The sequence below is a fragment of the Bos indicus genome, chromosome 15, assembly GCF_029378745.1.
Source record: "Bos indicus isolate NIAB-ARS_2022 breed Sahiwal x Tharparkar chromosome 15, NIAB-ARS_B.indTharparkar_mat_pri_1.0, whole genome shotgun sequence".
In the NCBI taxonomy this organism is placed as follows: Eukaryota; Metazoa; Chordata; class Mammalia; order Artiodactyla; family Bovidae; genus Bos; species Bos indicus.
In genome coordinates, this window is record NC_091774.1 from 14,750,055 (window position 1) to 14,771,258 (window position 21,204).

General features: G+C 38.3%; 1 protein-coding gene across 5 annotated transcripts in view; it reads left to right on the top strand.

Annotated features, from left to right (window-relative positions):
* Positions 1-21,204, top strand: part of MTMR2 (myotubularin related protein 2) — a 110,254-nt gene that overhangs the window by 43,248 nt on the left and 45,802 nt on the right. The gene's annotated exons all lie outside the window — the stretch shown is intronic.

Here is a 21,204-nt window from a genome sequence, read left to right on the forward strand (position 1 = left end):
GGATTCTCAAGAGTCTTCTCCAACACCACAGTTGCATTAAGGACCTCTGGGCCTCTTGATAATTTTGAAGTTTTTTGGCCTACTTCTGATCAGCTTTTATTAGTTAAAAACTATCATTTTAAACCTCATGTGACTGATAAAGAACTCATATTAGGAAGGGGAGAAATACTGCTTTTATTTCTAGCCTATACTTAAATTATTGTTATATTCTACCTGCTGTTTCTTACCTAAAATATGTTAAACCGTTTGTGTGTTCCTGTGAGAATTAGTTTGTTTAAATTCCTTATGGTTACATTAAATTTGGTTAAATTCCTAGGCACACATGTGAAATGCAGTACATTGTAGGAAGCTGAAAGAAGGCCTTCATTGTCAGCTTCTCTGCATACAGACCCCCTTTATTTCCTCAGGATGTTGTATGTACGTAGGAGTGGTTTACATTGGGAAAAGTAGGGGTCAAGGCAGAAGGAGAAAGGGACGACAGAGGATGAGATGGTTGGAGGGCATCACTGACTCAATGGACATGGGTTTGGGTGAACTCCGGGAATTGGTGATAGACAGGGAGGCTTGGCGTGCTGCAGTCCATGGGGTCGCAAAGAGTCATATGTGACTGAGTGACTGAACTGAACTGAATGTTAAACTATATGTTAAATATTTTGATTTCTTATTTTGAGTAAAGTTTTAATTTTAGAACAGGTTTAGATATACAGAAAAATTGCAAAGATACTACAGGGTTCCCATATATGTGACATCCAGTTTCCCCTGTTATTAATATCTTATAATACATTAGTATGGTATGTTTGTTAAAATTAATGAACCAATGTTGATACATTATTATTAAATAAAGTCAAGGCTGTATTCTGATATCCTGAGTTTTTATCTAACGGCCTTCTTTGTGTTCCATGGTCCGTATCACAGTGTATTTGGTAGCTGTGTCTCTTTAGGCACTTCTTGGCTGTGATTTCAGACTTTCTTTTTGATGAGACTTACTTTCTTTTCTTTCTTTCTGGCACTAGTGGTAAAGAACCTGCCTGCCAATGCAGGACAGGTAAGAGACATGGATTTGATCCCTGGGTCAGGAAGATCCCCTGGAGGAGGGCATGGCAACCCATTCCAGCCAGCATTCTTGCCTGGAGAATCCTATGGACAGAGGAGCCTGGTGGGCTACAGTCCATGGGGTTGCACAGGGAACGTGATTGAAGCGATTTAGCACACATGCACGGTTAGATACTTTGTAGAATGTTTGATGCTTTACCCTTAATTAGACTGGGGCTATGTGTTAGACCACAGATATGAAGAACCATTTCATCACGTCATATCAGAGGTAGTGCGTACTGTCAACATAGTTTGTACTGTCCATGTTGACCTTAATCTCTTGGTTCAGGTAGTGATAGGTTCTGTCACTGTAAAGTACTCTTTTTTCCCCGCTTCCTGCCCTTACAGTGTACTCTTTGAAAGGAAGTAACTATGCACAGTCCATGCTTAAGGAGCCCAGATAGAGTGGAACACTTTTTATTTCTTTTGCATGAGAGATTTGTCTCTTCTGCCTCATTTATTGAGTTATGCAGTTATTTATTTATATCAGTGTAGACTCATGGATGTTTATTTTATATATATTATAACGCAGTATTACTTTGTGGCTAAACTTGTTTCAGTTTCAAATTGGGAGTTCTTTCAGTCAGATCTTGTGTCCCTTTGACACACTCCCATTATGGTGTTTTTTTGTTGTTTTTGTCTGTTTTTTGTTTATAGTCACTCTTCCTTACTTTTTGTCACTGTAAGATGCTCCGCGCTCATCCTGATGCTTCCCGCCTCAGGCCTGAAATCATCATCCGTTTCTCAGGGGGCCAGTTTTCTTTTATTGGAAAATGGCTTTTGAAAGCTAGATCTGGGCACCAGGCGTGCTCACTTTCTTTTTCTTCCCTCTCTCCTCCCCTCCCCCCTCCTTTTCATTCTTTCTGTTTAAGATTTATTTATTTATTTATTTATTGGCTGTGGTGGATATCCATTGCTGTACATGGGCTTTCTCTAGTTTTGGCGAGCGGGGGCTGCTTTTCCTTACAGGGGCTTCTCTTGTTGGGGTGCACAGGCGCGGCATGAGAGCTTCAGTAGCTGCGATGCCTGGGCTCAGTGGTGTGGCTCGTGGGCTTAGTTGCTCCGTGGCATGGGGACCCTTCCCGTACCAGGGATGGAACCGGTGTCCCTTGCATTGCAAGCTTGGATTCCTGGAGAAGCCCGTCTTTCTTTCTTTTTAACAAAAAAAGGTAACACAGCACTTTTTTTCTCCTTCTGAAGCAAAAGATCATTTGCGTACATCCTATTTGGAAATAATGAGAATCGTGATCACATATGCAAGTTTGTCTGGAGTAGTCTTATTTTATGCTATTGTCTCTTCAGGTTTAACAGTAGACACAAAAATGTCCTGAGTTATTGACTCTCTTAGCACTAGGATACTAAAGGAATCTGTTAAATTTATACATCAGCTCCATGAGTTTGGGATTGTCCCCATTAGTGCCTTAATTAGTTCAGTATCTTTCACAACTTAGTGGGGCCCTGAGATAATTTTCATTAGAAAAATGAAGAGAGTTGTTAAATGTTATAGCAAGGAGTGTTAAATGTTATATTAAGGAGAAGGTCATTTTGGACACCAAAGGTTAACGGTACTTACCATGGTAGGGTGCCTGAACGGCAGAGAAAAAAAGGAAATTAATATTTTTAGGCTGATTGTTTTCATGTTCCTTCATTTTAAAACATACCTTTGATAATTAGATATACTCTTTACTTGAATCACAGTCTTTTTATTTAGTTGTGGGAAGGAGATGAATGAGGAGCATCTAATATCATTTCAGAAATGAAGCCTGATGTCAAATGTATATGTAGGGTGGAAGGAAGGATGTGCTTCTCATAACTGAAAAAAATCCAGTGTGTTACCTGGATAAATATTTATACAAGCTTCGTCTCATCACAACAATCCTGTGAGACAGATATCACTATCCTATTTGACAGAGGGGCAGCCTGATACTCAGGACAGCTGAGTTACATGATGTGCTTAAAGACACACAGCTCGGTGTTGCCATTTTATTTGGTCTTGGGTTGGTCATATTCCTGTACAGCATGTTACCCAGAGAGACTGTGCTCCTGTGATTTTGCTGCTGAGTTTTTTCAAATGTGAGGTGTCTGTTAGTCACTCAGTCGTGCCCAACTCTCTGTGACCCCGTGTATGGTAGCCCACCAGGCTCCTCTGTCCACGGGATCCTCCAGGCAAGAATACTGGAGTGCATTGCCATTCCTTCTCCAGGGAATGTGAAGTGAGAAGTTCTTAATTCAAAGAAGTATCTTTAAGACATTTTTTGAGGTAGAAGTAGCAGTTTTCAGCATTCCTTAATAAATGAGAATTGCTTTTCTCCTTAATTCTAAAAGAGGGTTTTTTCTAATAAAATCTGATTTCTCCCCTTTCTCAGTTTCGTTAGTTGTTGATATTTTGCTTTTAGTATATATACCTTTAGCTGTAAAATGGTAGTGCTCTAGTTAATTATAGGTGGAACCCACTGCAGACAGCTATGTGTTTTTCTGTCACTGATCACATTTCGGCTTTGCTTGTAAGATGAGGGGCTTGGCCTGCAAGTCGTCATTCACAGATGATGTGAAGTTGGTTAACCTCTGGGCTTTGAGTTCTCCGTACAGTGTCACTTTATCTCTGCTCTGAGCCTCAGCATTTTATAAGTTCCATTAATAACAGCTTTTAAATAGAAGTAGAAAGAACACGATGCGTTTAAAAGCTAATACATTTTCATTAAAAATATTAAATCAGATTGTATAGGTTTTCTGCTACAAGTACTATGAAGTGACTCTTTCTTCAAAGGATAGTGTTGTAATAGAGGAACACCTGTGAAAGCTTCTGTTAAGAATTTCCTATTCAGGAGAAGGAAATGGCAACCCACTCCAGTACTCTTGCCTGGAGAACCCCATGGAGGGAAGAGCCTTGTAGGCTACAGTCCATGGGGTCGCAAAGAGTCGGACACAACTGAGCAACACACCACCAAAATCACTGCAGATGGTGACTTCAGCTATGAAGTTGAAAGACACTTGCTCCTTGGAAAAAGCTGTGGCCATCTTAGACAGCATACTGAAAAGCAGAGATGTTACCTTGCCGACAAGGTTCCGCCTAGTTGAGGCTGTGGTTTTTCCAGTGGTCGTGTATGGATGTGGGAGTTGGACTGCAGGGAAGGCTGAGCACTGAAGAATTGATGCTTTTGAAGTGTGGTGTTGGAGAACACTCTTGAGAGTCCCTTGGACAGCAAGGAGATCCAAGCAGTTCATCTTAAAGGAAAGCAGTCATGAATATTCATTGGAAGGTACTGATCCTGAAGCTGATACTCCAATACTTTGACCACCTGATGCGAAGAGGTGACTCATTTGAGGGGACCCTGATGCTGGGAAGGATTGAAGGCAGGAGAGGAGGGGGACAACAGAGGATGGGATGATTGGATGGCATCACTGACTTAGTGAACATGAATTTGAGTAAACTCCGGGACTTCGTGATGGACAGGGAGGCCTGGCGTGCTGCAGTCCATGGGGTTGCAGGGAGTCAGACATGACTGAGCAACTGAACTGAGCTGAGAGGGGTGGGATGGAGAGCGAGTTGGAAGGGAAGTTCAAGAGGGAGGGGACATATGTATACCTATGGCTGATTCATGTTGATGTTTAACAGAAAACAACAAAATTCTGTAAAGCAATTGTCTTTCAATTAAAAAAATAAATAATTTAAAAAAAAAGAATTTCCTATTCAAACAAGGTTGTTTGCTCCCACATCAGTAAAGCAGAATCGAAAATCATCAGGGATAAGGGGTATTTACTCAGGTAGAATTCCGTTTGTGTTACTCTTTCACCTTGTAAGCATAGTTTGTTCTGGAAGAAGTCATATACAGATTTAATCCAGTAGATGTGTTTCTGAAAAGCTGAGCACAGTCTCAGGCTTGGTAAATTGAATCATGCTTCCTCAGTGATAATAATTGTAGTGTTTTCTGTTTGCTTTGTTTTTCACTTTGGCACTCGGCCTATTGAATTTCATTTAAAAACTTAAAATCGTTTCATATAAAAATTTTCATGATCAAATTATTTTAAACTAAGTTTTCCGTTTTAAAAAGCAAGCTTTCTTTAATACAACTATGTTCTTACTAAGAACATAGTTTTAGAGTTTGACAGTAGAATTAAGAACCTAGGAAACTTGTGTTTGGTTGATTTATTTGTTCACCAAAGACTAAAATCTCATGAAATACAGAACTTTAAAATTCAAATGCACAGCTCTGTTTATTTATAGAATGTAATTTATATGGCCTTGGGCTTTAATTAAAGCATATTCCTTAAATGGTGGTGATTAAAAGATAAGTTAAAAGTCAGGCTGTGCAATATTCCCTTTCCTTTTTTGATGCCTTTGATATGGCACTTACAATGATGTTTGTCTGCAATTCAAAATCGAATTGTATTGATACTGTATTCTGTGTTTTTTATCCCATTATTTTAGAAGTCCTGAGACATATGATCAGAATATGAATATGTATTTATATAGTTTATATATGTGTATATTTGAGATAAAAGTTGTAGTATTTTGGGTTTTGTTTATAACCATCTTTCCTTATCTTGAAATATTTAATGGGCTTAAATCAAGCAAATGTGATTATCCATTCAAAATTTGTGTTACATTATTAATATTTCTTTATGAACCAAAGGTTGGAGAAGGCAATGGCACCCCACTCCAGTACTCTTGTCTGGAAAATCCCATGGACGGAGGAGCCTGGTAGGTAGGCTGCAGTCCATGGGGTCGCTAAGAGTTGGACATGACTGAGCGACTTCACTTTCACTTTTCACTTTCATGCATTGGAGAAGGAAATGGCAACCCACTCCAGTGTTCTTGCCTGGAGAATCCCAGGGACGGGGGAGCCTGGTGGGCTGCCGTCTGTGGGGTAACACAGAGTCGGATACAACTGAAGCGACTTAGCAGCATGAACCAAAGGTCACAGATAATTGGATTATTTCTTCTAGAGTACATATGTGAATGTAGTATTGACACATTCTGTAAGTATGCAGGTCTAGTCAGAATGAGTTAAGGCTCATAGAGCAGATGTTAGGTAAATGTAGAACAGTTTCTGTTATACATAGTTATTTTAATAGCCCGAGCAAAAATTGATTGAAGATAGCCCTTATTTGTGATTAACACCACCACCCCTCATACCAGTGTTACCTCTTAGCAGCCTACAAATTGAAAAGAACAACTTAGGCAAATAAAGGACATCCACTAAAAACTCCATTATATGCCTCATCCTTAATGGAAGTACGTTAGAAGCCATTTCCTTTAAACTTAGAAACATGATGCTGGTTTCTGTCACTACTTCCAACATAATGCTAGAAGTCCTAGCCAGTAAAATAAGAAAAGGATAAATAATATAAGGGATGAAAAGAAGCAAAACTTTCATTATTTATTGATGATTGTTGATATAGAAGATTTAAGAAAAATCTATTATGTACACTTCTGGCACTGATGCTGGATATAAGATAATTTAACAAAAAAAAATCATACTTCTATACCTCAGCAAAAATGTTTAGATAGTGTGATTTTAAAACTATTCTAGTCACAAGAGCAACAAAATTACATCACTTGTCTAATAAAAGATATGTAACAACTTCATGGAGAAAATTATAAAACTTTATTAAAGAGCCTAAAACTATCTCAAATATATGAGTAGACAGAAAGGCTTGGGAATGTCAAATATTTTCAATATATCAGTTAACTCAGTGTCATTTCAAACAAAATTCAAGTTTATCCTGTAGAACTTGGCAAGCTGATCCTAAAATTTATATGGAAAGATAAAATGTCAAGATTACTAATAAGAAAAATGAAGCAGGAGGATTCATTTAGTTGAGTATAAAGCTAAAGTAATTAGTACAGAAATAGATGAATGAAAAATAACAAAGTTCAAGAACAGATATTTATAGGAACTCTGTATTGGAGTTGGTATAATAGATCATTGGGGGAGGAATCAGCCATATCAGCCATATGGTTAGCCATATTGGAGAAGAATAATTGAATTCTTAATTCAAACACAAAAATTGAATTCTTTAGACTTAACATTGAAAAATCGAAAATTTAAAATATCATGTCTTTATAACATGTCAGGAGAGAATGTTAAAATAAGACCCAAAGTATTAACCTTAAAAGAAAAGCTATAGAAGGCCCCCCTAGTGGTTCAGTGGTTAGGCATCCGCCTTGCAGTGCAGGGGACTCGAGTTTGGTCTCTGGTCTGGGAACTGAGATCTCACATACCGCGGAGCAACTCAGCCTGTGCGCCCCTGCCGCCGAGCCCATGCGCCGGCACTGGAGAGTCTGTGAGCCGCGATCCCGAGCGCTGCAACTAAGACCCAATGCAGCCAAATAAATACGTATTTTTAAAGATATAAAAAATAAATTTTAAAAGTTTTGTTTATAAAAAATAAAACAAAAAATTTTATTGTGCTAAAATGGTAATGAACTTTTCCTATTTGATTGCTGTTCATCTTACCTCTATCAAATTAAGCTCTGCAAAGGCAGGAACCTTGGTTATTTCTCTAGTATGTAGAATAGTGCTTGAATCAATGTGACTTAAAATCTATTTCACACATGTGGCCAGTTGCAACCTAAAGCTCCTTGGGATGCTGGAACATTCATCCTCCCATTTGCTATATTTAATTGTGGTGGAAAAGGTTGAGGAGCATTCCTAATTGACTGCAATTTGAAACCACCTGTTGGCTACATCTGGGAAACTAAAGAAGAAAATTTTGTGTTTTATTCATGGTTCCCAATGAAATCTATGCATTTAATGGCAACCCACTCCAATATTCTTGCCTGGAAAGTCCCGTGGACAGAGAAGCCTGGTGGGCTACAGTCCATGGGATCACGGCTTAAAAACTAAATAGGATTCATTCACTCACTGCACTCTCTTGAAATTTCCTGAGTGGGGAGAAAGTATCCAGTAAGACCTGGCCTCAGCCAGCGTGAAGGTTAGAATCATGTAGTGGAAAAGGAGATAAGCAAATCAGTGATTATTGTGTGACAGGTACTATCGCAAAGGTATACCTTGGAAGCAGAAAGGGCAGAACATTGTAAAACAGTTTATAAATAAATAAAGTTCTACTACATTTAAACATAAAGTATTTGGAGGGTATTTACAAAAAATAAGAGTTTAAAGAAAAATAAACTTTCTGGAAAGAAAAAGAGAATATACTATAAGATCGATACAGATAAGAATGTATCTGTTGTCCTTTCTTGTATCCTTAGAGCTTAGTATTTGGAATGTGGAAGGTACCCAGGAAAAGTGTTTTTGACTAAATCAGTTGAAGAGAATGAGAAATATTCAGTTATTTTCTTTTTTAACACAATGTCATTATCTTCTGAAGAATGCTCGTTTCCCTTTACTTTCCATCCTCAGTAGTCCCCTAGTTCTTATGTCTGGTAGACTTGTTGTCTACTGAAGCTAATGCACCGTCGCAAAGCTCCTTTCCTTTGACATCACTTTCCATGTGTGATACCCCGGTTTAAAAATTCTTCAAGGGATCCTTGTTTCTTACAGTGGTGAGTGCAGACTTCTGAGCCTTGTGTTCAGGGTTCTTTGTGTTTGGTCCCATCACAGCTGTCACACTGCATCTCCCACTGTCCCCAAGTATGACCCCACCTTTGTTGATAGGGATTCTTCAGATAGTCTCTCACCTGTTACGCAAAATGTGCTCATCTCACGTCCTTTCATGCTCACTTGCTCACATATCTGGAGTGCACTCTGCTCTTCAGTGAAGCAAATGATGCTCAGTCTGTTAATCACAGACTCCCTGCCACCTCTGTGCCTTCTAGCCCATTATGATCTTTATTTTCTGATAGAAGATACTTAGATAAGTCAGAGAGATAGCAATGGTGAAAAGACTTTACAGAAATTATATGAGGTGAATTTGGAAGACACAGGCAGTCACTAATGTGTGCCTCCTTCATGGAAATCCCCTTGAAAATGTTTATGGTTGTCTCATTTCCATGCTTAATAAAGAAAAGACTTCAGACCATACCCTTATGATTTCCATTTTACTGAAACTTTTCTCTCCAGAGTTACCATTGGCTCTCCTTTCTAAAAGTTTGTATCTTTTATAATAACCTTGAGAGTTTTTTTTTTAATTATAAAAGCAATACAATGTAATAATAATTTGTGGGAAATAGAAACAGGATTAAGGAAAAAATAAAAATCACCAGTGCTTCTACTCTCACCATTACTCTTTGGTACACAAAAGAATCTTCCTTAAAAGTTCCTTAAAAGTATTTGATACCACCCCCCCCCCCCACCCCCGCAAATCTTCCTTTAAAGTTCCTATGTAGAACTTTTGAGTATCGGAGTAAAAGCTCTTCAACTCTACTGACCATAAGTTTATGATATCAGCAGTTGGCTAAGTTATGAGTAGAGTCTTGACTATTATACTGTTCAATGGTCTGTAGCCTATTTATTGGGTTTGTAATTATTTTGATGTGATTTTCAGATTATATTACGTATAATATTAATGCCATTAAGGCTTAAAAGAATAAAAACTTTAAATGTGTTAAAAGTTTCAGTAAAAACAGCCAAATTATAATAGAAATATATATAGAAATTATTAAAAAATTAGGAAGTGTGGAAAAACTGATGAACATAAAAGTATATTTAATACAGTCATGATGCAGCAGGGATAATAATGACTGTATTCAGTAGATGGTAAAGAAATAAGGAAAACTCTGCCTAGAGGATATTTAATTAGGTGGTGGTTGTTCAGTCGCCTAATCGTGTCCGACTCTTTGTGACCCTATGGACTGCAGAATCAGCATAGACAAGTAGAAAGTGAGAAACTGCAGGGGCTTCCCAGTCTTAGGTGGGTTTTCATAGTTTTGTGAGATTTACCAATAGGAGCCCTACCAGGTTCTTACAGTGAAGGCTTAGAAAAATTCTCTTTTGATACTGGCAGAGGGAGAGGAAAAACAGCTATTTTGAAAATGTCCAGAACATTCTGTTTTTCTTAAACCTGCCCTAAAAAGAACCTGTTTTGCTAGCCTAGCCTGTGAGTTTTGTCAGAGCCTAACTGATCTGGGGGAAGGGAGATACCCAGTTCCAACCTCCTCTAACCTTCCCCATGGGTGAAGAGAAATACAAACTGCAGCACCCTCTGGCCAACCTGTCCTATGTGGGTGGAGGTGGGACAGAGTGAAAGTGTTAGTCCCTCAGTTGTGTCCGACTCTTGATGACCCCGGGAACGGTAACCAGCTAGACTCTTCAGTCCGCGGAATTTTCCAGGCAAGAATACAAGAGTGGCTTGCCATTTCCTCCTCCAGGGATCAAACCCGGGTCTTCTGCATTGCAGGCAAATTTTTTTTCACCGTCTGAGCCCCAAGGAAAGAAGCACTTGTAAATGTCACAGTCTTTATAAAAGGCAGAGGACTAAGAGATTGAGACACAGGACTATGGGACATTTCTCCTCCCACCTCCACACCTCACCACCACTCTGCTGCTGCTGCTAAGTCACTTCATTCGTGTCCGACTCTGTGTGACCCCACAGACAACAGCCCACTAGGCTCCCCCGTCCCTGGGATTCTCCAGGCAAGAACACACCACCACTCTAGGAGACTGTTTATCTCAGCTCTTCTTACCTGGTGCATTATGTTCAACTTTTAACAAAAAATTACAAGGCATACTAAAAACCAAAATTAATATGTAAGAATTAACAATTTTATATTTCTATTATAAAATAGATCAACAAAAGAAATTTATATTTCTATTATAGAAATACTTAAAAATCTCAGGGAGGGAAGGAGCCTATTTGTAGCAAAAATTAAAAACATAAAATACCTAAGAATAAACTTAAGGTATAAGAAGAAACTATATGAAGAAGCTTTAAAACTCTGCTGAGTAATATTAAAGTATACTTAACTAAATGTAAAGTCATACCTTGATTTTTGATAGAAAGGCTCACTATTGTTCAGATTTTAATTCTTGCTTATTCTGTAAATAATACAGTTGATTTGACAAACTGATTCTCAAATTTATAATGGCAAAACTCTGGAAGCAGTAGAAGTGTTTTTTGGTTGAGGGGATGGTTAAATAAATCAATTATTTACATGTTTACAATTCAATACTATATAGTATTTGGAAAGAAGAAATAGATCTTCACGTGTGGACATGAAGATGTGGTTAAGATTGGTTAAAAAATTAAGGACAGAAGAGTATGTTTAAGTTTATGATTGTTGGGAATTGTCAGGGGAGGGCTAGAAGAAGCTATGATACATAAACAGGTGGTATTAATTAGAGATAAAGTAGAATGGAAACAAGAAGACATGTTTGGAGGTGGTTTGAACAGTTCCAAGTAAAAATGAATAAAGGGCATCACTAGGGTAATGACAATGCAGAGTAAAGAACAGGTCTGAAAAAATATTTATGTGGACATAATGTGTTAAAGCTGCCTGAGTGTTTCAGATTGAGGGAAAGAAGCCAAAAATTATGACTCCAGGTTTCAAAAGTGAAGAAAAGTGCAAGTGTTAGTCAGTCGGTCATGTCCAAGTCTTTGTGACCCCGTGGACTGAATGTGTGGCCGCCAGGCTCCTCTGTCCGTGGAATTCTCCAGGCAAGAATTCGGGAGTGGGGAGCCACGCCCTTCTCCAGGATTGAAATCTGGTGGTGATTTACGGGTTTACTTCTTTCTGTCTGACTGTCTCTCTTTTGTGTACTTTGTTGTTCCTCTCTCCTCCTCTGGACAAGGTGACCCTAATATGTCCTTCATCACTTGCTCCCCGCCAAGTCCCACTCCTCTGCTGTTCCTTTTTCATGCCTTCAGCTTTCATGTCTTTGCTTCTGGTTGTGTTCTCTTTCTCAACCTCTGACCCATCGTATCACTTGCTGTACAGTTACAGTAGGATGCTTTTATGTCATGATCATAGTCTTAGCACAGTCATACATCTGTTCAGATCAGCTGCTGCTGTGAGGGGTATGTATGTCACCTTGGAAAAGTTGCTTAACTTCTGTAAGGGTCAATTATTACCTCCTTTATAAATGGGAATAAAATGCTACTTCTCTTTCAAGGTATTATGAGCACTAAATGAATAATCCTCTACAAGCAGTGCATTAACCAGGCCAGTTCAGGTGGTGGTTTCTGTGTATTAGGTGAAATGAAAGTAATGAGATGTCTCCCTAGCTGTCTACATCTGTCTTGTTTGTGGTAGAAATTGTTACAAGCCGTCCTTTATTGGAAAGAACTGTTCTTTATCCTTAGTTTATATCCTTCTAACTTTCTGCTTTTAAAAGTCTCCTTTCTTTTATGAAATGATATTGCTAATAGATGGTAGTTGTTTGGGTTAGTGTTCTCAGTTATGAAAAAAAAATAGTTGCAGCCCTACATTATTCCCTCTCCAACCTGCACAGTTTTTTAAAATGTATATCTTGTATTAGTATGCTGCATTTGTTATAATTGATGAACCAATATTGACACATAATATTAATTAAAATCCATGGTTTACATGAGGGTTCACTCTTGGGTTGTATATTCTCTGGGTTTCAACAAATGTATAATGACATGTTTCTCCCGTTACTGTGTCAGGAAAAGTTGTTTCACTTCCCTGAGAGCACTCTTTACCCATCTCCCTGTCCCTCCCCCATCTCCCTGAACCTCTGGCTACCACTGATCTTCTCCCTGTCTCCATAGTTTTGCCTTTTCCAGAATGTCACATAGTTGCAATCATCCAGTACATAGCCAGATTGGCTTCTTAGCAATATGCCTTTATGATTCTTCCGTGTCTTTTCAGGGCTTGATAGCTCATCTCTTCTCATCACTAACTAATCTTCCTTTGAATTGATACACCACAGTTAGTTTATCCATTTACTTACTGGAGGACTTTTCAGTTGCTTCCAAGTTTTAACAGTTACAGAATACCTTGCATTTTAAGATTTAAACTTGAAAATTTTTCTTCATATGAGGTGTATTCATTCCTAGGGTTACTGTAACAGAATATGCAAACTGGGTGGCTTAAAACAATAGAATTTTTTTCTCTCACAGTTCTGGAGTATGTATAAGAAAGATATATATATATATATATATATATATTTATTTATATATAGATCTTCATCTTTAGCTCTTAGAGCTCCTAAAACTTGTCTTATCACTTCTAAGTGATAAGAGCCAAAGAAGCATCTTTGGTTATAATACTTGGCTTTTTAGTCTCTGGTTCCAGAGTGATAAAAGTAAAGAGCATCTTTTGTTATTCATAATACACCCTCTTGGGTCACACCTGAGTTTATGTTAATGAATAACTCTTGGAAAGCCCCTAAGGATGGGGCCTGGTTATCATGGGAACCCACCCTTGATTACTTTTGGAACTTTCAGCCTCTTCCATCTCTGGGGAGGGGAAAGAGGCTGGAGGTTGAGTTGATCACTAATGGCCATAATTCAGTCGATCTAGTAATGAAGCCTCCATAAAGATACCCTGACTGAGGGATTTAGAGATCTTCCAGATTGGTGCACACTTTAAGGGTATGGAAATTTCAAGGTGTGGAAATCCCACACAGCCTTATACCACATACTGGTATCTAAGTGCTGTTCTTCATACAAATCTGGCAAATGTAGGTGAGATGTTTCCCTGAGTGTTGTGAGCCATTTTAGTAAATTACTGAACTGAAGAAGAGCTTGTGGGAAACTTTGATATATGAATGTTTGGCCAGAATTCAGATGACAGTCTAGGGTTTGAGATTGGTGCTTGAAGTGTAGGGGCCGTCTTGTGGGACTAAGCCCTTACAGGGTGTGACCTGCACTAACCACTGGTGACAGTGTAGTAACTGAGTTGTAGGATACCCAGGTGGTATCCGCCAGGAACTGGAGATTTCCTTGGTATGGAAAAACCTGCATATCTAGTGTCAGAAGGGTTGAGAGAAAGGATAGAAAAAAAAAATTTTTTTTTTTTTGACTGTTTAGGAGGCTTGTAATCTGAAATCAAGGTATTGGGAGGGTGGTTACTTCTGAGGGCTCAGAGGTTCTCAGAGCCCTCACAGTCTGTTCCATACCTCTTTTCTAGCTGCTGGGGAAGACCCATGATTCTTGGTATTCCTTGGCTTGTAGATCCATCACACTAATCTCTGCCTTCATCTTCACATGACGTTATCCGTGTGTCTCTGTATTTTCATAAGGATGGCGTCCTACATAGACGGCGGTCATACTGGATTAGGGGTCCACCCTGTCCGGTATATCCTCGTTGAACTAACTGCATCTGCACTGACCATATTTCCAAATGAGGCCATGTTCCTAGGTGCCATCAGTTAGTACCTCTCCCTATCTTTAAATAACCTGTAGCATGAAGTGATGCTTTCCAGCCTGCTCCTGTGTGCATACTCTCCCTTTTTTTTGTCATTGTTGAATCATTGATGATGATGTAATATTATCCAGCTCTTACTAATTGTGGTTTCAGCTGAAAACCAAATTTTCCTTGGCAGTGTTATAAAAAAGGGCTTCCTTGTGCTTGAATTTGGATGTGTTTTCAAATACATAACCAATAAGATACATCCCAGATGCTGGTGTGTGGCTCTACCCTGCTCAGATTGGTTTTTATGGTTCATTTGCGTACTTTGTGGTTTGTCAAGTATAAAAATAACAAGTGAAATTGATGTAAAATGATTTTTTTCTTAGAATTAGCCAATGAAGGAGATTTCTTCTTCTTCTTATTTAGTTTTAGTACATAAAGAAACTGTAGAAGCTAGTTTATAACTTCTACAGACTCATTTTCCCCTTTTAGGTGGTTATAATTTAGTGTTTTGCAGATTTCAGAAAGAATTCTTTTCCTGTTTTTCTGTTATCTTACATTCCATGTGAAAACTGACCCCTAAGCTTGCCAATTTCCAGATCATCATTATAGACAAGGTTTCTGAATTTCCTTTATGATAGTTTCCTAATCAGAGAGGAGAGAAAGGGAGGTTGGTTAGAGTCTCATGGAAAGTTACTGAGCACTCTGAAAATAGTTTGATAAAAAGGCCATGGAAGAAAATGGGGAAGAAACATGCTTGGACATAGGACAAAAGTGAATTCTGTTTTAGGAATAAAAAAAGTTATAAATTTCAATCTATGTGGGTTTTTTTGTTTGTTTGTTTGTTTCCACCAGCAAGATTTTAATGTGTTCAATAGACTTTCCTTGAAAAGGGTTACATATTGTATTAACTGCTATTAAAGAGCAGATTTGATATAATCTTTATTGATAGTGGAAGACAGAGGAACCTGATGTGCTACAGTCTGTGGGGTTGCAGAGTCAGACACAGTTTAGCCACTGAACAACAGCATCATCTGTTGATATAGCCAGAGCTCCTGAGTCAAGTCAGCGTCTAATGCAGCTGACTGTGAACAGATTGGCTAGCCAATTAGTGGTTCAGTAGGAGAACACATCTTATGTATTCCAGAGGGTGTCTCCTGAGGGGAATGTCTGTCTTCCTCTCATACCTGAGTGTTACATAACGTTCTCTCTGCTGAAGATATTGGCATGTGAGTGCTGACACACCTAATCAGTCTGGCTTTGCTGTCTTAGTTTCTCTACTCTCATTTGAGGAAGGTAGGACCCTTGTATTTTTGAATTCTTTGTTTTTACCTTAACTCCTTTTTCGTTTAATCTGTGTTGCCTTTTTCGTTACTGACATATCTGAAATGCAGTTCTCTTCAAGTAAAAATCATCATGTATGACAAAATAATTGTTTGCATTTGTTTTATAAACCTAGGGTCAAATTTGATCACTTCTTCCAACAGTTTATCTCTTATCCCTCTTTATTTCTCTTATCATGGACTAATTTAGAATTTTGGTGTTTCTCTCCTAGATTGTTATCTTCTCATCTTTATCATATCAGTTTTGTGCACCTCTTTGACCATGCCATTTACCTCTGTCAGAGACCTGCAATGGTTTTCCTTTAGATGACTGGTTAAGTTTAATATTCTTACTCTCCTCCCTCCATGTATTTTATTATAAAAATTTCCAAACACATTACTGAGTTATATGAATTCTCTGTGCTGCTAAGTCCCTTCAGTCGTGTCCAACTCTGTGCGACCCCATAGACGGCAGCCCACCAGGCTCTGCTGTCCCTGGGATTCTCCAGGCAAGAACACTGGAGTGGGTTGCCATTTCCTTCTCCAATGCATGAAAGTGAAAAGTGAAAGTGAAGTCGCTCAGTCGTGTCCGACTTAGCGACCCCATGGACTGCAGCCCACCAGGCTCCTCCATCCGTGGGATTTTCCAGGCAAGAGTACTGGAGTGGGGTGCCATTGCCTTCTCCGATGAATTCTCTGTATGTTGAATATTAACCTCTTACCAATTAATGTGATATGCAAATATTTTCTCATTTGGTAGGTTGTCTTTTATTTTGTTGATGGTTTCCCTTGTTGTGCAGAAGTCCTTAGTTTGATATAGTCCCACTTGTTTATTTTTTCTTTTGTTGCCTTTGTGTGTGTGTGTGTGTCAAATCCAAAAAAAATTGCAAAGACTGATGTCACTGATGTCAAGGAGCTTGTCCTCTACATTTTCTTCTGGGAATTTTTTGCTTTCAGGTCTTAAATTCAAGCCTTTAATTCCTTTTGGGTTGATTCTTGTGTTTGGTGTAAGATAAGAACTTCCTGATGTTCAAGGTGGTTTTAGAAAAGGCAGAGGAACCAGAGATCAAATTGCCAACATCCGCTGGATCATGGAAAAAGCAAGAGAGTTCCAGAAAAACATCTATTTCTGCTTTATTGACTATGCCAAAGCCTTTGACTGTGTGGATCACAATAAACTGTGGAAAATTCTGAAAGAGATGGGAATACCAGACCACCTGACCTGCCTCTTAAGAAATCTGTATGCAGATCAGGAAGCAACAGTTAGAACTGGACATGGAACAACAGACTGGTTCCAAATAGGAAAAGGAGTACGTCAAGCCTGTATATTGTCACCCTGTTTATTTAACTTATATGCAGAGTACATCATGAGAAACGCTGGACTGGAAGAAGCACAAGCTGGAATCAAGATTGCCGGGAGAAATAACAATAATCTCAGATATGCAGATGACACCACCCTTATGGCAGAAAGTGGAGAGGAACTCAAAAGCCTCTTGATGAAAGTGAAAGTGGAGAGTGAAAAAGTTGGCTTAAAGCTCAACATTCAGAAAACGAAGATCATGGCATCCGGTCCCATCACTTCATGGCAAATAAATGGGGAAATAGTGGAAACAGTGTCAGCCTTTATTTTTGGGGGCTCCAAAATCACTGCAGATGGTGACTGCAGCCATGAAATTAAAAGACACTTACTCCTTGGAAGGAAAGTTATGACCAACCTAGATAGCATATTCAAAAGCAGAGACATGACTGCCAGCAAAGGTCCGTCTAGTCAAGGCTATGGTTTTTCCTGTGGTCATGTATGGATGTGAGAGTTGGACTGTGAAGAAAACTGAGTGCTGAAGAATTGATGCTTTTAAACTGTGGTGTTGGAGAAGACTCTTGAGAGTCCCTTGGACTGCAAGGAGATCCAACCAGTCCATTCTGAAGGAGATCAGCCCTGGGATTTCTTTGGAAGGAATGATGCTAAAGCTGAAACTCCAGTACTTTGGCCACCTCATGCGAAGAGTTGACTCATTGGAAAAGACTCTGATGCTGGGAGGGATTGGGGGCAGGAGGAGAAGGGGATGAGAGGATGAGATGGCTGGATGGCATCACTGACTCGATGGACATGAGTCTGAGTAAACTCCAGGAGTTTTGATGGACAGGGAGGCCTGGCGTGCTGCGATTCATGGGGTCGCAGAGTCGGACACGACTGAGTGACTGAACTGAACTGAACTGAAGAGCCCAATTTCACTCTTTTGCATTTGACTATCCAGTTTTCTCAGCACTATTTATTAAAGAGACTGTCCTTCCTCGTTGTATATTCTTGGCAACTTTGTGGTAAATTAATTGACCATATATTAGTGGGTTTATTTGTGTGCTGTCTATCCCATTCTATTGATCCATGTATTTTTCTAATGACAATACCATACTGCTTTGATTACTATAGCTTTGTAATATAGTTTGAAACCAGGAAGTATGATGCCTCCACCTGTGTTCTTTCTCCAGATTTCTTTGGCTGTTCAAGATCTTTTGTGGTTTCATACAAAAGATCTATTTCTGTTGAAAAATGTCAGTGGAATTTTGATAGGGATTGTATTGAGCTTTTTATTTTAATGTCAAAATTTACCTCTTTTTATATTGTATATTCATGAAGAAATTATACTAGCTCTAGTTGTTTTTAATAGTCTTTTCCTTTAAACTATATAATATGTTTAAAATTAAGTGGTTAATGTACCCATCCTATTACAGAATTTGAGTTTTCTGAATCTCACTGTATATTTACCTTTATCAGTGAGTTGTACATTTTCATATGTTTTCATGTTACTATTAGTGTCTTTTTTTTTCATTTCAACTTGAACTCTTTTCAGCCTTTTTTTTTGTAAGTCACATCTAATAGTGATGGTTTTATATGACAGACCTAACTTATTCATCTGGGAAAGTTTTTATTTCTTCTTCATTTCTGAAGGATACCTTTGTTGGATAGAGTATTCTTAGCTGGTAGTTTCTTTCTCTGAATAAAAGAAATGTGGAATATCATTCATTCCACTCTCTTCACCTGTAAGGTTTCTTCTTGGAGATCTGCTGATGGCCTAATGGGGCTTCCTTTGTAGGTTACAGTCTGTCTTACTGGTATTAGGATTTTCTGTTTGTCTTTGGTTTTCTCAAGTTTCATTATAATGTGTCTTAGAGATAATGGGGGGAATCTGTTAGCTTCATGAACTTGGATGTGCAGCCTTCTCTCCAGGTTTGGGAAATTCTCAGCCACTATTTTTTTTTTTAAATGAGCTATATTACCCCTTTCCTTTCTGTTCTCCTTCTGGAACTCTAATGGTTCTGCTGTTTATTCTTGATGCTGTCCTATAGATCACGTGGACCCTTTTTATTCTTTTTCATTCTTTTTTCTTTGTTCTCCTCTGACAGAGTTATTTCAAAGTTCTGTCCTCTAACCATGGATTCCGTCTTCTGCCTGTTCTGTTCTGCTGTTGATGCTTTCTCTTACATTCCTCATTTCATTCATTGAATTCTTTAGCTCCAGAATCTGTGTTTAGTTCTTTTAATGATTTGTCTCTGTTTATTTCTCATTTTGATCATGTATTTTTTTTCAGGTTTTGTAACATTGTCTCTTTATTTTCTTGTAGTTCACTGAGTTTCCTCGAGATGGCTCTGTTGAATTCTTCATGGGATAAATCACGTTTCTCTGTGTCTTTGCCTTAAGTTGCTGGAGGATGATTATGATCTTTTGGAGTGTCAGGGTTCCCTTATTCTTCATGTCCCTTGTCGTTTTACACTGCTGTTTTGGCACTTGAAGTAACAGTTAACCTCCTCTAATCTTTACTAGCTGAGAGATACTTTTTGTTGGTCTGGTTTATGTTCTTGGGAAGGGTGATACTGGCAAAGGTCTTTCTACCCACTCTAATGTCCAAACTTGTATTTTTCTTGTTGTTCTTCTGATGGGAGTGCTGGAACTTCTTTAGAAACCTGAACTTCCATAAAGGCTTTCTCATATGTGGGTATCTGTCCAAGTCCGTGTTTTCCAGGTACTGCAGCTAAGAGGGGTTAGAGTCAGTTCACAGGCTCCTGCTGGCTCCACATCCTGTACAGGTTCTTTGTGCTTGTTACACGTTGCGCAGGTGGATGAGGCTCCTTCTAGGTCCTCAGCGTATGGTGCTGGGTTCCATAGCTCCCATGAGGCACTTTTGTTCATTGTTAGATGCCAAATTTTAGAGGTTAAAGGGCAACAAAAACAAGAGACGTCTTATGCTACCATGATGCTAACCCTCTTGCTGCTTTCTTTAGAACGGTAAGTTGCTTGCTATTGTGTAGCTAAGTCTTGGAGTTTAATAGTTTGAGAGTTAAATATATGGTTCCCATTATGACATCCTATCTCAAATATTAATCCTTGTGTATTTTATAGCAGAGGAATAAAGCACCATGTGAATAAGCCATTGTGACAAGAGACAGTGCAAATTTATGTTGATGCTTCTGTTAAGTGAATAAGTGTTTCTTACATTTTAATAGCACCTTGTAAGTCCCTTTATGATACAGTGATCTCGTTTCATATTCACAAACTTGTAAGGTGGATATTAATATTACCTTAATAATATAAATGGTGAAACTAAGACTCAGAGTTGTATGGTGGCAGTAAATGTTTTTTGGTTTTCTTTTTTTGTGTGTGTGTTTTTTTGATGGCAGGGTAGTTAGGATGTAAAACTTGTCTTTGCTGGATACCAGAAATTTATTATATATATTTTAAATTTCATTCCCCATTTTCAGCTTAATTACTGCCTCAAGTAATTTCTTTGTCTTTTTTTCAAAAGCAGGACACATGCGCTATGTTTTTGTTGACTTGGCATATCTGAGAATGACTTCTGTATTAGAGTGATCACAGACTTTTCCTTTAAGAATCCAATAACATTTTCTTATTGTTTTCTGGGATAGTTTTACAAAGAAACCTGAAGATAGCTGGGTTTTGCTTTTGTATGTAAATTCTCTTTTAAAAAAATTTTGTCTTTGTAGCCATAGTTTGTCTTTACATTGCAGTTCAAAAAGTTTTGCTAAGATGCACCCATATATGTCTCTGTTCATTGATTTTTTAAAATTTGGAATACAGTAAACTAGTCTGATCAGCAAACATAGAATATCTTTATTCAATTTCAGAGACATGTTCTTCAGTTACATGCTGGATTATTACTTTTAACTAGTTTTAATTTTTTCCTTTAAGGAATAGAATTATTTTATTGGTTATCATCTTCCCTCATGGTATTTATGTCTGTTCTTCTCTACAAATTCTTAGAGGACTTTCCATGTTTGCCCTCTACATAAATGCTGCTTTCTGAATAATTCATTCAATTCTTTATTAATACCAGCACAGGTTTTATTTCTATTACATTAAAATTTTTTGTAAGCAGTTCCTTATTTTACCCATTTCTCTTCGTTTCTGTCTCTCCTTTCTGTTCCTGTTTCCTGGGGGTATGGCTCATTTACTTTTAGGTATGCAGATAGCTTACAGATTGTTTCTACTAATGCTTATAGAAATTATTTTCAGAAGACTGCTATTTTTTTTTTTTGAGCTTCAAGCTGATACTTCTT